The sequence below is a fragment of the Sorex araneus genome, chromosome 5, assembly GCF_027595985.1.
Source record: "Sorex araneus isolate mSorAra2 chromosome 5, mSorAra2.pri, whole genome shotgun sequence".
Lineage (NCBI taxonomy): Eukaryota > Metazoa > Chordata > Mammalia > Eulipotyphla > Soricidae > Sorex > Sorex araneus.
Window position 1 is genome coordinate 177,020,107 of NC_073306.1, and position 16,127 is coordinate 177,036,233.

Sequence of the window (16,127 nt, forward strand, 5' to 3'; positions counted from 1 at the left end):
TTCTTTTTCTAGATAAGACATTTTCTTAGACTTTAATGTAGTTTTTACCTTGACTATTTTGAAAAGAATAAGTCAAGTATTCTGTGGAATGTCCTTAAATTGAACTGTATGGTCTTTTTTTGGTGTTATTACATTAAGGTTACATATTTTTGAGAACATTAAAGAGTACTGTATCACCTTCTTCAAATCATGTCAGAAGTCTATGTGATCAATACATTTTACTTCTGTTGATGATAGCCTTGCTAATCTGGCTGAAACTGGTTCTTAAAATCTTCAACTATAGAGTGAATCTTTAAAATCTTTATTTCTAAGCTGTATTATTGGATTGAACCTCCCATATGCAAAAGATACTTGATGGAAAAGAAGCTTATCTCTCTTTCTATGAAGGTAGAATATACACACAAATTATTGGACATTACATAGTTACCTCCCCCACTTGCTTAGTCAGTCACTTCTTCATAGCATGTGCACTCGGTTATTTTTGTCCATTCAGTTCATATCCAGTGCTTGCGGTTCTATTTTGTCCCTCAAATTTCTGTAAACTGCATTTGCAGTTGTTCCCTGAAAATATTCGTGAAATTATCCAAGTCACTGTGAACATTTTGCTTACTTTATTGATGATTTTTGATTCTTTGCATTTCACCACTCTGGATGCTTGAATCTCATACTACATATTCTCTGTTTTTTGACTGTAATCAACTACACATCCAGGGAGCGGCTATTATTGGAAAGTGGTGTTAGAAACATAGAACTGTATGATATTTATGCTTTTAGCTATTGATGTTCTGCTGCTCCTGTTTCTCTTCAACTATTGCAGTAATTGCATCATATTCATAGTCTGATATAAGCCAGATAAATGTACATTTGTATAAGAACGTCTGATTTTTCTATCTATATTAAACAAAGCATAGCTTATTCTGATGTTTCTAAATAAAATAAATTACCACATGGGTTGTTGGTTGTAGATTCACATTCTTTCTTATCTGTAAAATTTCACCACAATGGTGAAAATCTTGGCACCCATTACCTTCTATCCATTTATTTAATGACTTCATTATAGGATAAAAGCATCGAAGAATTGTATCTGTTAACCTTTAACCCTATAGAAACAATCTCGTAAATTAAAGTATAGCTTTTTAAATATAAATGTTTTTGTCTTTAGTCCTATAAACACATTTCCAAAGTTCTTCTGTAACTAACTTTCAGCCACTCTGCAGGCAGTGAGACCATTTGCATTAATAATTTTTGTGTATGACATTCTGCATTTTACTTTGAATGTCCAGATCTCCTTTATATCTTTAATTTTCCTTTCTTTATATAAATTTAAACTTCTTAACATTAATTTTCTTCTTTGTGAATAATTTTATTTTAGTTTACTTTATGGAAATACCTGCTGAAAACAAATTTCTCAGTTTTCTTTTGTCTGACAAAGTTCATTTTTCATATTATTTTCTGAAGAACAATTTCACAAGCTAGAGAATGCTGTATGTTGGCAATTACAAAAAAATCAAACATTTCACTCCACAATTTTATTTGTGGAGTCAGATTCCATGTGTACATTTAAAAATCACTAACTCACTAATAATCCCTTTTCCCTGCTTTCTTTTAATATCTCTTTGTTTTTCTCTAAGTTTGAGTACATACTCTAATTTAAAACTTTGATTTATTTTTCTTATCATCTTTGATTTTCTTTGAGTTTCCTTGGGTCTGCGGTTTATTGTTATTATAACTATTTTGGTCATTATTATTTTATATATTTCCTCAATTCTGTTGTCCAGTGGTATTACACACTTCTTATAAAGTCATTTAGAAGCTTACACAGATCTTGAATATTCTACTCTGTGCTGTGTTGTTGTTTTTATTTTAATTTTAAAATTTATTATAGTTTGGGAAGTTTCTATACATTTTCAAGTTTACTGACTCTTTCTTTACTCAGATATAACATATCGATGTCTCTGACAAACACGACTGTTTCTTTGCTTTAGGGGCTACACCAGGCAGTGCTCAGGACTTACTACTCACTCTGTGTTCAGGAATAGATTTGGTTGGGCATGACAAGCCTTATGGAGTACCAGGGATCTCTAACCTAGGTCAGCAATGTACATTAAACACTGTATTATATATCCAACCCACAAAGAAAATTTTTATTTGTACTGAAACATGTCTATTTTATTTCTGAAATTTCCTTTGCCTTTTTTTTAACATTTAGTATCATTTCTACAAAATGTGCTGGTCTTGAACATAGTTGACTTTTTCCGCATTCATTCCTCTAATCTATTCATCATAGTTTTAAACAATATTCCTTTATCACATAATTTCAAAATTTCTGTTACATTTGAGCTTTTCTTTATTTTTTTCTCAAACTGTAATTACATTTTTAGTTTGTTATGTCTTTTAGTTTTATTTTGTTACCATTTTTGTTTACTGTTTTTGCAGATCTCAGTGCTTAGTTCTGGCTCTGCACTCAAGGATAACCCCTGACAGAACTCAGAAAACCATATGGTGTACCTGGAATCAATCTGGCCTTTATAAGATAGTATAAAATTAAATATTTTATGACTGTAAAATAAAAATATGGTGTATGCAAACAAGTACCCTACTTGATGTGCCATTTTCCCCTTATGATTTTTAGCAAGGTAAAATCTATGTTATATGATCTATGCATGACTACCCTGGCCTTCTTTCTGCAATCAATTACCTGTAATATTTCTAGCCTTTTGAATTTAGCTCTACAGGAAGAAAGGATACTTCTCTGGGTTAGACTGCAGTGGCCATTTCCGAGATATGGATGTTTTCAAGGTACCAGGTTTTGAATTTACAAGCTGTCTTATATTGTCTTGAGATTGGCTTATTTAATTTTTAGAGATGCATCATCATGGCATTAATTTTAATGTCAATTTGGCCTCCTGGCAGACAGGGTTTTCTAGATCCTGGCCTCTCTCATCTATTTATCAGTGTACTTCTAAACAAGCAGTGGCTTTAATTGTCAGATTAAGACAACTTAAGTACCTCATTTCAATTGCACATATTTCCTATCAGTCAACATCACTACAGTATCATTTGTATAATGGTTCCTGAGTATAAAACACAACAGTAAACTGCAGTTTATTCAAATGCTCAGCTACCAGCAATTCAACAAATTTCTCACTTAAGTGTTATTATCAGTTTATGGCTCATATAGTTCTTATTTTAAATAAGAAAATCTTGACTGTGACAGTCTGGATTCACATAGTTCAATAGATTTTAGTTTAGTACTTGAAACATTATTTCTAGAGTGAATCTGGGATTATCCATTGGGGTAAGTGTTTTTAAGTTTTGTTTTCCTAAAATGATAGCTTCTAATTTCTTTATACATTTGGGATAAAACCAGAATTTTTTTCAACTGACTTTGGGTAAAAATATAAAATTAATTCAGTGGAGGGCCTGAAGAGATAGTAATGAATGTAGGGTCTTTGACTTGTTCATTGCTAGCAGCAGTTCAATTTCTGGCACCACATGTGATCCCTTGAGCAAAAAAAAAAAAAATTCAAAAGCCATCCATTAAAAGAAGATAATTAAAAACAGGCAAAAGTTCTGGAAACTTTCACTTTAAGTTTTATATTCACTGATGTATTTCACCATATATTTGAAGTATAAATGAAATTATGTTTCACTATGTATTTCACTGGGTTTGGGGTTGTGAGTGAGTGAGTAACAAGTGATGACAAGTGATAGAAGTGATATATTTCACTGAATGCAGTACAGTCTCATCTATTGAAGACAATCAGCATCATTACTAATTAGGGAAATGGTAACTAGTTAACTGCAGATGATAGAATTTTCCTGTAGGATACAGTGCAACCCAGCAGGTCAACTATACCTGTGGGACGAGTGCATCAGTAGCCTGATGATGCCTTCAAGCTTCCTGATACCCCCAAATTGCCAATGTGCCTCTGGCCAGATGCCTAAAACTTGGGACCAAGTTTCCCGAAAAATTAAACAATCAAAAGTTAGGTATGGGGCCTAGAGCTATAGCACAGGGGCTTGGGCGTTTGCCTTGCACGTGGCCAACCGGGGCTCAATTTCCAACATCCCCTATGGTCCCCTGAGCACTACAGAGCCAGGAGTAATCCGTGTGCATTGCTGGGTGTGATCCAAGAAGGAAAAAAAAAAGGTAGGCGGGAGCCACGCCCACAAGCCACTTCCAGCTCAGCTATACAAGCTCATTTATCACTCTTCCCTCAGAGACCCATTAATAAATCTTGAAAGAGATAAAAAGCAGACCTTTTAAGTACATTAAAGGCCAGGTTTCAGAGACTCACAAATGAATCTCAGAGAATAGGAGCATGCCACAGAGATGTCTCCCAACCCTGCACCAGGATGATTTCACCAGGGCACCTTAGAGGGGGTAGGTGTGTCCCTTCACCTGCCCCAAATGAAACCCAGAAGTCACAAATCTCCAAAACCTAATCGCTCCCATGCTCACGCCCACCCTCATAAGCGACTCTGGAGCTTCCCACAAATGAGAATAAATCTACTAAAAAAGCCAGGTATGGAGGACCAGTGACTGAAAACTCCAGCCTTCATGGAGTTGGGGATAGGCAACCTCCCCCCATCTCCCTGCCCTTCCAGTTTTCTGGTCCTCCCTCCCAAGAACTGCCTCTGGGAACCCTTTAAACACAGTAACGGACATGATCCAGAGACTCACAAATGAATCTTGGAAGAAAGCAGTATGCCATAGAAATGCCTTCAGATCCCAAATATTTTAAAATCTTAGAATTCTAGAAGTATGGAACCTCTTTTATGGCCACATGACACCTCATGCTATTCTTTGCAAGCAATAGAAATAAGTTATTTAGCATCTGCCTAAGGGCAAGCTGGGGTGGTGGTGGGAAGATTCAAAGTAATGGTTGTGGGAAGGTGCAATGGTGGTAGAATTGGTGTTGAAATATTGACTATAAATATCTATTGTGAACAACTTTATGAAAAATTATTTTTAAAATTAAAAATATTTCATATCATAATTTCTAATAGAGTATACACATATATGAGTATAAATTATAGTTATTTTCATATCAATGACATACAAGTATATTTTAATGCTGTATTTTAGAATATCCAATTGTTTCTCACATATTTTCTATTTTGTTCAGAGACACTTGTGAATGAAAATTTCTTTACACAGTTTAAGTGATAAAAATTTTCTTTATAGTACAGGAATGATTTATTATTCAGTCATAAAATTGTTTTCAGGCATCAGGTCAGTCATCTTGCACGGAAAATTTTCTTAGATTTATGAGAAGCATCAGTGCTGTTCCCTTGCCTAAAATCCATGAGGCAGTTGTTATATTAAATAAAATATATTTTAATTATTGAAAGCCAGAAAATTTTCCAATGTAGTACTTCCATAGTCTGAGGCTTTAACCCATATTTTATTTCATGGAAATTTTACAGAATACTGAACTGACTATAGGATCACACAATACTATTATTTTGAGTTTCCGAGCCTAGTAATTTGTTTGATACCATATATCAATAAAGGTAAAAAATTAATATAAAATGGCCTACATAAAGGAAAGCTTACTGAGGATTTTTGAAACTTGCACAAATGTTCAAAGAAAACAAAGCAGCAAGAAATCCAGATCGAGAAGAATGGTAGCAATTTGCATCATTCATATTATAAACTGCTGAATTGTTTGCATCTTTATGCCATAGAACTGTATCACTGTATCACTGTCATCCCATTGCTCATCAATTTGCTCTAGCGGGCACCAATAACGTCTCCATTGTGAGAATTGTTACTGTTTTTGGCATATCAAATACGCCACAGGTAGCTTGCCAGGCTCTGCGAAGCAGGAGAGATTCTTTCAGTAGCTTGTTGGGCTCTATGAGAGGGGCGGAGGAATTGACCCCGGGTCGGTGTGTGCAAGGGAAACGCCCTACCCGCTGTGCTATCACTCTAGCCCATCATAGAACTAAATACCAAAAATAAATCCTGTTGCTCACAACTTCACTGTAGTTAATATCTCATTTCTTGTGAAAAGATGTCTTAGAATGTTCTAAGAATATCTTCAAATTGCCTTTGATTTATTTCTGTGGTATACTGATTGAAAACAAGCTTATAAAGACTTTTTGTTGTTGTTGTTGATTTTTCTTTTGGGCCACACCTGGAAGTGATCAGTTTTCACTCTTGCCTCTGTGCTCAGAGATTACTTCTGGTAGTGTTCTGAGACCACATGGGGTGTTAAGAATCAAACCAAATAAAATTAAAAAATAAAAAAAGATAAAAGAATCAAACCCAGTTCAGACATATGCAAGGCAATAGCCCTATCCACTATATCATCACTCTTGAACATAAGAACTTTTCTTAAAAGCAGCTCACTTTTGTGACCTTCATCATAGAAATCCTTGAGAAAGATACTGTGAACTCTTTGTTGTCTAGAGTTTAATTTAAAACAACTACAGAGCATATTACAGCATATAAAAGGCCTGAATGCAGGCAATGAACATAAATTGTATGAAGACACATTATGTTTTGGTTTTGTAACCATGTTTCTCTGCATTCTGTGAGAGAGATCAACTGGTATTTTTCACTCACCTTTTAACTCACTTCACTCAGCATGACACTGTCTAGTTCTAGCTAGCTAACAGCAAACTGCAAGATTTTGCCTTTCCTTGTATCTGAGCAGTATTGCAGTATATGTATATTGCGATTTTCCTATCCTCTCATCTTTTCTGGATCATTAAATTGTTCCTGATTTGGGGCATATATACAAATATATATACACACATATATGTATATGTATAAATTATATATATGTGACTTCTACATATTTCATCATTGTTCATTGCTATTTATTATCTTAATACGCATTGTAGCTTGTATAGTTTTTGAGGCAGAAAGCTACTATACCTCACCACTATTTGAGTGCTCAATTCTTAATTTTTTGAGTTCTGCATATTATTTTCCTTAGAGGTTGAACCAGACAATAATCCCACCAGCAATAGAGTTCTTTTTGACCATAATGCCCTGAGCATGGATTGTTCTTACAATTCAATGAGCATGGATTGTTCCTATGTATTTTGATGAGTGCCTGCCTCACTGTTATGAGGTGATATGTCACTGTTTTGATTTATATTTTCCTAATGGTAAGTAATTAAAAACTCAGTATACCTACCAGTCATTTTATATCTTCTTTGAAAAAGTGTTCAGCTACTCTCCATACTTTCTTAGAATTTCTTCTTGTTAATTTTGTGACCAGTTTATAAATGTTGGATAGTAACCATGTCAAATGGGTGGGTGTAGAATATTTTTGCCAAGTAAGTAAATAGGGTATCTTTTTAATCTGGTCACTAGTTCTTAATAAGTGAAGAAGCTTCCAAATTTGATGTAGGCCGTTTGTTCATTTTTGCTACCTTGACTAATTGCATTGCATAATTGTTTCATTAATATTTTAGTCATAAGTACATCAGAAATGTAAGATGACTATGTGATTAGAATATAACTAATATTTATATTCACATTATAGATGGATTCTCCATTGCACAAATTGAGAAAATCTTAGAGAAAATTACAATCATGTAGAAAACATCAGAGATAGTATTTGAATCAAGGATATCTAGCTTTACAAAATATTCGCTGCAGATTAAAGCTTCCATTAAAATTTTACTTAAAAATTCTAAATTTAAACAATACCATATAAAATTTCATAATGTAGTCATTGGACCTTATCTTAGAAAGAGTTTATATAATATTAAACTCAGTCCTGTTCAGGGGTCACTAAGGCTACATTTTGTAATTCTGGAAGAATGGGAGGCAATATGAGCTAGTCAGCATGAAACTTTGAGTCTCCTACATGGAAGACATATACTTTGCTACTAAAGCCATATCTTCAGGCCCGGGGGGAGAAAAAGAGTTTTGTATAAGAAAGTGTCTGTGGCTGAAGATACAGTACTCCAAGGAATTTGCCTTAAATGCAGTTGACTTTGGCTCAATCACTAGCACACTATATGGTCCCCAACCCACTCTAGGATGGATTCCAGAGTACTTCAGGTATGTCTCCAAATAAAAATAAAACAATTTTAAACATAAGAAAGTGATAGAGGGGCTGAAGTGATAGCACAGACAGCGGGTAGGGCTTTTGCCTTGCACATGGCCGAGCTGGGTTCGATTCCCAGCATCCCATATGGTCCCCTGAGCACTGCCAGGGGTAATTCCTGAGTGCAGAGCCAGAAGTGACCCCTATACATGCCAGGTGTGACCCAAAAACAAAAAAAAAGAAAGTGATAGAAAATGTATAAACTAACCTGTTTGAAAATTAATAATTATTATAGAATAACTCACATGTAAAGGAAAATATATATGTATATATATAAGAATACTCAAATATTCCACTTGCTTGGTCAGTGACATTAATTCTTTGAAGACACCATTAGCTTCAATATTTTGGAAGGGTTTTGCCAACCTTTCTTTCAATGTACCTTATGGGTTCTATCTGATGTTGAGGTCTTTAATCTATTTTGATCTGACTTTTGTGCTTGGTGTTAGGTAGAGGTATGAACCCATTTTTTGTTTGTTTGTTTGTTTCTTTGTTTACACATAGCTGTCCAGTTTTGTCAGTACCACTTGTTAAAGAGGCTGTCCTTGCTCCACTTCATATTTCTTGTTCCCTTATCAAAGATTAAATGATCATATACTTGAGGGTATGTGTAAGGATATTCAACCCTACTTTGTTGGTCCAAGGATCTGTCTTTATTCCTGTACCATACTGTTTTTTTTACTGCTTTGTAGTACAGTTTGAAGTTGGTGAATGTGATGCCTCCCACATATTTTTTCCCCAGAATTGCTTTAGTTATTCATGGGGCTTACTGTTCCATATGACTTTCAGGAGTGTTTGATCAATTTCTTTGAAAAATGTCATGGGTATCATTATAGGGACTGTGTTAAATTTGTATAACGCTTTAGGGATTATTGCGATTTTGGCAATGTTAATTCTTCCAATTCATGAACAGGGGATGTGTTTCCATTTCCTTGTGTCCTTTTTATTTCTTGAAGTAGCGTTTTGTACAGGTCCTTTACTTCCTTAGTTAAGCTGATTCTGAGGCACTAGATTTTCTGAGGCATGATTGTAAACTAAATTCTCATTTTCCTATCACTTTATTATCTCTCATTAATTGCATATTGGGAAGTCATGGACTTTTGGGTATTGATTTTATAGCCTGTGGCTCAACTATACAAGTCTATTGTCTCTAAGAGTTCCTTGGTAGAGGCTTTAGGGTTCTCTAAGTATATTATTATGTCATCTGAAGATAGTGCGAGCTTGATTTCTTCCTTTCATACATGAATGCCTTTAGTATCTTTTTCTTCCCTAACTGCTATGGCAAGTACTTTCAATACAATATTGAATAGACGTGGTGAGAGTGGGCATCCTTGTCTTGTCCCTGATCTTAGAGATAAGCCTTTTAGTTTGTCCCCAATAAGAATAATGCTTGTCATGGGCTTGTGGTAGATGGCTTTGTCTATATAGAGGAAAACCTACAGAATGGGAAAAATATTCAACCAATACCCTTCTGATAAGGGATTAATATCAAAGATATAAAAAGCATTTGTTGAATTCTACAAGAAAAAATCATCCAATGTCAGAAGAAAATGGGGCAATGAAATGAATAGACTTTCTCAAAGAAGAAATTCAAATGGCTGAAAAGACATGAAAAAATGCTCTTCATCACTAATCATCAGGGAGATGCAGATCAAAACAACAATGAGAAATCGTCTCACACTGGCATACATCCAAAATAATAAATGCAACCATTGTTGGCATGGGTGTGACATGGGTCCTTCATTTTTGGTGGGGAGGCCTACTGGTCCAACCTTCTTGGAAAACATTATGGACATTTCGCAAAAAAACTAGAAATTGAGTTCCCATGTAACCCAACAATACCACATATGGGAATATGACTTGGGGGCCCCAAAACACACAGAAGAACCACCATGTGCACTCCTATGTTCATTGCAGCTCTATTCACCATAATCAGAATCTGGAAACAACCTGAGTCTGAAGGATAGACAAATGGATAATGAAACTGTATATCTACACAATGGAATACTACACAGCTGTTAGGAAAATGAAGTCATGAAATTTGCCTATAAATGGATGGATATGGTGAATATCATGCTGAGTGAAATTAGAAGGAAAAGGACAGATATAGAATGATATATAGTCAAGTCTATAGTGTGTATATATATGCTATACATAGTATATGTATATACTATCTATCTATCTATCTATATATAGTAGAAGACTAATATCTGTGGGCAGGGAAAACAGGGGTTAGGAGGACTAGACAACGCTTAGATTTAACCACAAATTTGTGGGCTGAGTACAGGTAAGATAAAGTAGAGACCAGTGTGACAATAATCACTGGGAATGATCGTGCTGGACAAGAACTGAGAGCTAAAAGTAGGTAAAAGAATATTCTTGATAACCTTTCAATATCAATATTGCAAACCACAATGTCCAATAGAAGACAGCAGATAGAAAGACACACAGACAGACAGAAGGAAAACACCTGCCATCGAGGCAGGCAAGGGGTGAGGGGGATGAGAGTTCATGAGAGGAAACTTTGGGGACACTGGTACTGGGAAATGTACACTGGTGAAGGAAAAGGTGTTGCAAAACTGTATGACTCAAAATCCAATCACAAACATGTTTGTAGGGATCTATCTCACAGTGATTCAATTAAAAAGTTTAAAAAAAAATAAAATAAATAAAGCAGCATGTACATGGCCAACATAAAATCAAATAAAATAGAACGATATTTAAATTTTGCTCAAAAAGTATTTTGCAAATAAGTTAACTATGACTTGGCTTATGTGTTGCAAATTAAACTGAAAGAAAACCATGGGATACCATTGCTGGAGATATAATTCAATGGACTGAGTGCATGGTGGAATGGCCAAACTTGATCCTTGACACTGTGTGATATGAGAGTTTTGCTTCTGTGTAATTTAAAAGTACACGTGCATATTCTCCAAAAAGAAATCAAACAACTTTGAAGAGTCAGTTACATAAATTAAGGAATAAGTTTACCCCTGAAACAAATATAAAAATAACAGTTTTAGGATTCTCATAACATTTTTATAGTTGGCATAAAACTTTATAAATTTTTTGTAAGTTGCCTAATACTTCATAATCTGATTTCTTAAAATGTCACTGAAATTAAGAAAATGTATATCTAATATGTCAAAAAAACCTCTAAATTATACAAACTATTAAATTTTTGTACAATTAATTAAATTAATTAAGCAATTACTTATTACAAATGCTTAGTGATAGTATAATGAATTCCAGGGTACTGTTTTGTGTTATTATCTTTAAGTACTTATTTTTTTTGGGGGGGTCACACCCGGCGATGCACAGGAGTTACTCCTGGCTCTGCACTCAGGAATCACTTTTGGCAGTGTTCAGGGGACCATATGGGATGCTGGGATTAGAACCCGGGTAGGCTGCGTGCAAGGAAAACTCCTGTGCTATCACTCCAGCCCCTAAGTTCTTATTCTTAATATAGTACACAACTATTTTTAAGAGAAGCATTATATGGTGTGATTTATGCAAATTGCTTGATTCAGTTTCAATCAACTTGCCTCAGCAATTTAAGCAGCTAATTTGATTAACTGAAAATGTTTTGCTACACAAGGATTTATGAAAACTTGAAATCAATCTCCTGTTCTAAACTGACTTTACTGATTGGTAGAACACTATAAGGTATTTTTTCAATTTTGACAAGATTTATTTTGTGTACTTTAGACTCAAGTCATGTATTACATGATTGAAGCTCTTGACGTTCTCTATATTACATAGTTTATACATCACCTGGTGTTATAGAAATCATAGTAATACAGTTATAATGCTTTACAAGAACATTTCAACTTTAACTGAAAATCTAAGTCGATGTTATTTCAGAAATAAAAGTAAAATATAACTTAATAAAGTATGTATCAGATGCACTTATGATACTATTTTGTTATTTTTATAAAAAAGAAAATGGACAACAGAACTTTAACACTGCTTTTTAAAAACTCATGTTAAATGTATAAGATAAAATCTAGCCCACATATAAATATGTATGATCTTCTGTGAACAATGAGCTGATAAAAGCTTCTGTTGGAAAGTATATTACTGAGACAGGCAAGTTTTGGTGAGCAATTCCCATTACATATATTGTCAGTTATTTACTGAAGAAGTGTGAAAAGAAACTATGGAAAATTTTGAGTAGATAACTTTTGAATAACTATGTACCTTTCTGGAGTATCTTCAAGACATTTTCAGGGCATGGGATAAGTCATCAATTTTTCTAGTGCAACAATTATTGTTTTATTTTTTGATAATTGCAATTTTTTGTTTTGTTTCGAATGGAATAGTTTAATGGAATGGTTTATTGACACACATTTCTCCCTGCCAAACTCAATATGAGTTCATTCTCAGCCTTGTCAATTCTTTGAAATGTACACAAGTGAAAATTTTAGAACTCATTAAGTGGTAAAGAATAAAAGTACACAGGTGAACAGGAAAAAACCCTTGGGATTGTTTGAAGAAGAGATACTCAGGGATAAATGATTGGTTTCCTTAAAGTCTTGCATCTCTGAAATGCACAACCCATCCAGACAGTTTAATTAGAGAAAACCGCATATAGGCATTTCTTTGCCAACACTAAGAGCTTTACACTTAAAAGGTAATAATAATGGCATATTGATCTATTCATTACACATTTATTCCATGAGTTAATTGCCACTTTTACTGAGTTTGTATAAAGTTAAGAGTTAAAATGTCATTTTAGGCCAAGGGAGATAGTATTAATATCAGTGCACAAGTTTTATATAAATAGGAACCTTGATTCAATCCTAAACCTTCCTCAGCAACACACATGCCTCTCCTGGTTCCCCAGCCATTGCCAAGTATAGCCTTGGTAGTTTCCAGCACCATGAAATCCAAGCAGCTTTGCACACATGGACCCTAGTATTCAAAAGTCCAGTCCAGTTAGCCGACTAGCATCAAGAGTGGCCTTGAATCCCACTGAGCTCCACTTGCGAGAACCAAACTAATGTCACTAAATCCATCTACCTAGTTACATTTGTCTGCTATGTTTTAACACACATTATATCAAACCCACAAAGAAATAACTTTGTCAAATAACTTTTATTGTATTTTTTTAAATTGTTTTACTGAATATTCATAAGAAAGACCATTACAAAGCTGTTCATGATTGGGTTTTAGTCCTACAATGATCCAACACCCATCCCTTAACCAGTGTATGTTTCCCACCACCAATGTCCCCCGTTTCCCTCCACCATTCCCCAATACCAACCCACCCTCCACAGCCTGTCTCTAAGGCAGGCACTTTTCTTCTTTCTCTCCTTTTGTGCATTAGCATTTGCAATAGAGACACTAAGAGGTCATCATGTTTGTTCAGGGTTTTAATGCCTGGAGTAGTTTGTTCAGGCTTTTAATACAGCTGGAGTAACCTTTATAACTGGATGGCATCTTTGGGGTGTGGACATGACTGCTGGGGCTTCTAGAAGTACAGGGGGGTAGGGGAAGGTAGCCCATCCAAACCCAGAGAAAACCTGAAGATTTTAGTCACAAAACTCACATACCCAAATTTTCAGCAGATTGTTATCTTCGTGAGGTCCATTCTGAGATGGTGGAGTTAGGCCAGGAGCATGCAGCAATTTCGGATTGTGGAAGCAAAAGCCTGTCAAGGACTCTGCTTGGGTGAAAACCAGGCTGATCTGTCCCTTCTGATTTACACTGATCAATTTAGCCTTGTGCTTGTCTGAGATTAACTGCGCCTTTTGATCTTTTTCGAGATTTATTTATAGATACCTAAAGCAAAGCTAATAAATACATAGCTGAGCCTGAGGTGGTTTGTTGGCATCGCTTACATATACCTAACTTTTGGCAGTTTAATTTCTTGGGAAACTTAGTCCTGAGCTGGTAGGGTCTCACCAAAGGCATACCAGCAACTTGGGGATATCTGGAAGCCGAGGCTTTATCAGGCTGCTGATGCACACTGCCTCTGAGATTACAGGTTGAATTGCTGGTGGCATCACACCCACATTTATTGGTTTTACAATATAAATTATTATAAAATTCTGCCAAGGAAAAAGTTAGCATATGTGATAGAGGTTTTTGTTACATGTTGTTTGTAAATTTTCCAAACCACACAACTCTATCAATGTATACATACATTTGTACATAAATTTAAATGTTTTCTCGGAAACTTGACACTGACATATGAAAGGACCCAAAATTTATGGTGGAAAATAAGAGATTAGTTGGAGGAAAGCATTTCATACAGGATAGCAAAACCAGAAAGCTTAACTAGATTCAGTTAGCTAGAAGTCAGGAAAACAATAATAAAATTTTATTTTGCATTCACTAAGTTGACAAAAATTGGGAGGAAGTGCATGTTCAGTGGTGCTCTGGGATGATTTCTGCTTCTGTTGTAAGGGATCACTCCTTTCCATGCATTTAGGCACTTTGGAGCCCATATGATGTGCTGGGGTTGGAACATATGTCAACTGCATACAAAGCAAATGCCCTATCTGCTCTACTATCTACTATCTCTCTGGCTTCTATATTGGTAAAGTATTTTCAGTTTGATCATATCAAGCATTGTTGAAACTGTTGAACTCCAAAATAAAAACGATCCTTTCATACACCTACAGTAATTGAAAGATTATTTTGCTCAGCAGTCTTATAATATCAAAGAAATGTAAAAATTTCATTCCCTTTAAGACCCACAATTACACTTCAAGTAACATAGCACTGTAACACTGTCGTCCCATTGTTCACCAATTTGCTCTAGGGGGCACCAGTGATGTCTCCATTGTAAGACTTGTTACAGTTTTTGGCATACTGAATACACCACAGGTAGCTTGCCAGGCTCTGCTGTGCGGGTAGAATACTCTCAGTAACTTATCGGGCTCTCTGAGAGAGACGGAGGAATCAAAGCCGGGTTGGCCGCATGCAAGGCAAACGCCCTACCCACTGTGCTATAGCTCCATCCCTTCGAGTAACATATGAATATTAAATATTTTTGCACATCTTTAACCTAGATATTATTTTCTAACAGTGATTCTCCAACAACAACAAAAAAGAAACAGAATCCCCTGAAGAGCTGGGTGATTTTAGGAATGGAGATTAAAAAATAATAATGACCCAAGAGTAAACTGTGGTACTAGAAAGTAAGACAATAATTATAAAAATAATTTCTCAAGGGGTTTCATAATCATTATAATTAAGATTTAGTCAGAAGCAGTAACATTAAAGATTAGGGTTTCTGAAAAATATGGTTGTTCTTTAGACTCTAATTTCATAGCATGCCCAATTTATATTATACAGGTTTATATTATTCAATTTAAAACTAAGAAATTTCATTTAACATAATGCAAATCAGTACTTCTCATATGTGTGAATTTTAACATAAAACGTGTTTTAAGACATCAAATTGGCCTCTGACAATTTTTGCTTTATGTCTATGCCTATATTTAAATAATTGACTTGACCAGAATAAGCATGAGACAATATTTATAAAACTGCCATATCACTTGTATCACTTGTCATCCCGTTGATCTTTGATTTGCTTGAGCAGGCACCAGCAATGTCTCCATTTGTCCCTGCCATGTGCTAGCATAGCCCAATGATATTTGCTCGCTCCAGGAACAGGAAGAGCCGCAAACCCTTCATTCAAGGTTTTGACAAAGAAATTTGACTATCTTGTTGGTGGGCAGCCACATGGTCTTTTGACGTCCCATGGAATCCAATTGGTAACAGCTCTAGTCCAGCTGTTGTCTCCGAATCGCATTACATGTTCGGCCCATCTGATTTTCGACACCTTGGCAAAGGAGACAGTGTCCCTGATTTTTTTGTAAATTTTATTGAATCACCTAAAGATAGTTACAAGCTTTCATGTTTGGGTTACAATTTCACAATGATCAAACACCCATCCCTCTACCAGTGCACATTCCCCACCACCAATATCCCAGATATACCCCCCTTTTCCCACCCTCCGCCTGCCTCTATGGCAGACAATATTCCCCATACTCTCTCTCTACTTTTGGGCATTATGGCTTGCAACACAGACAC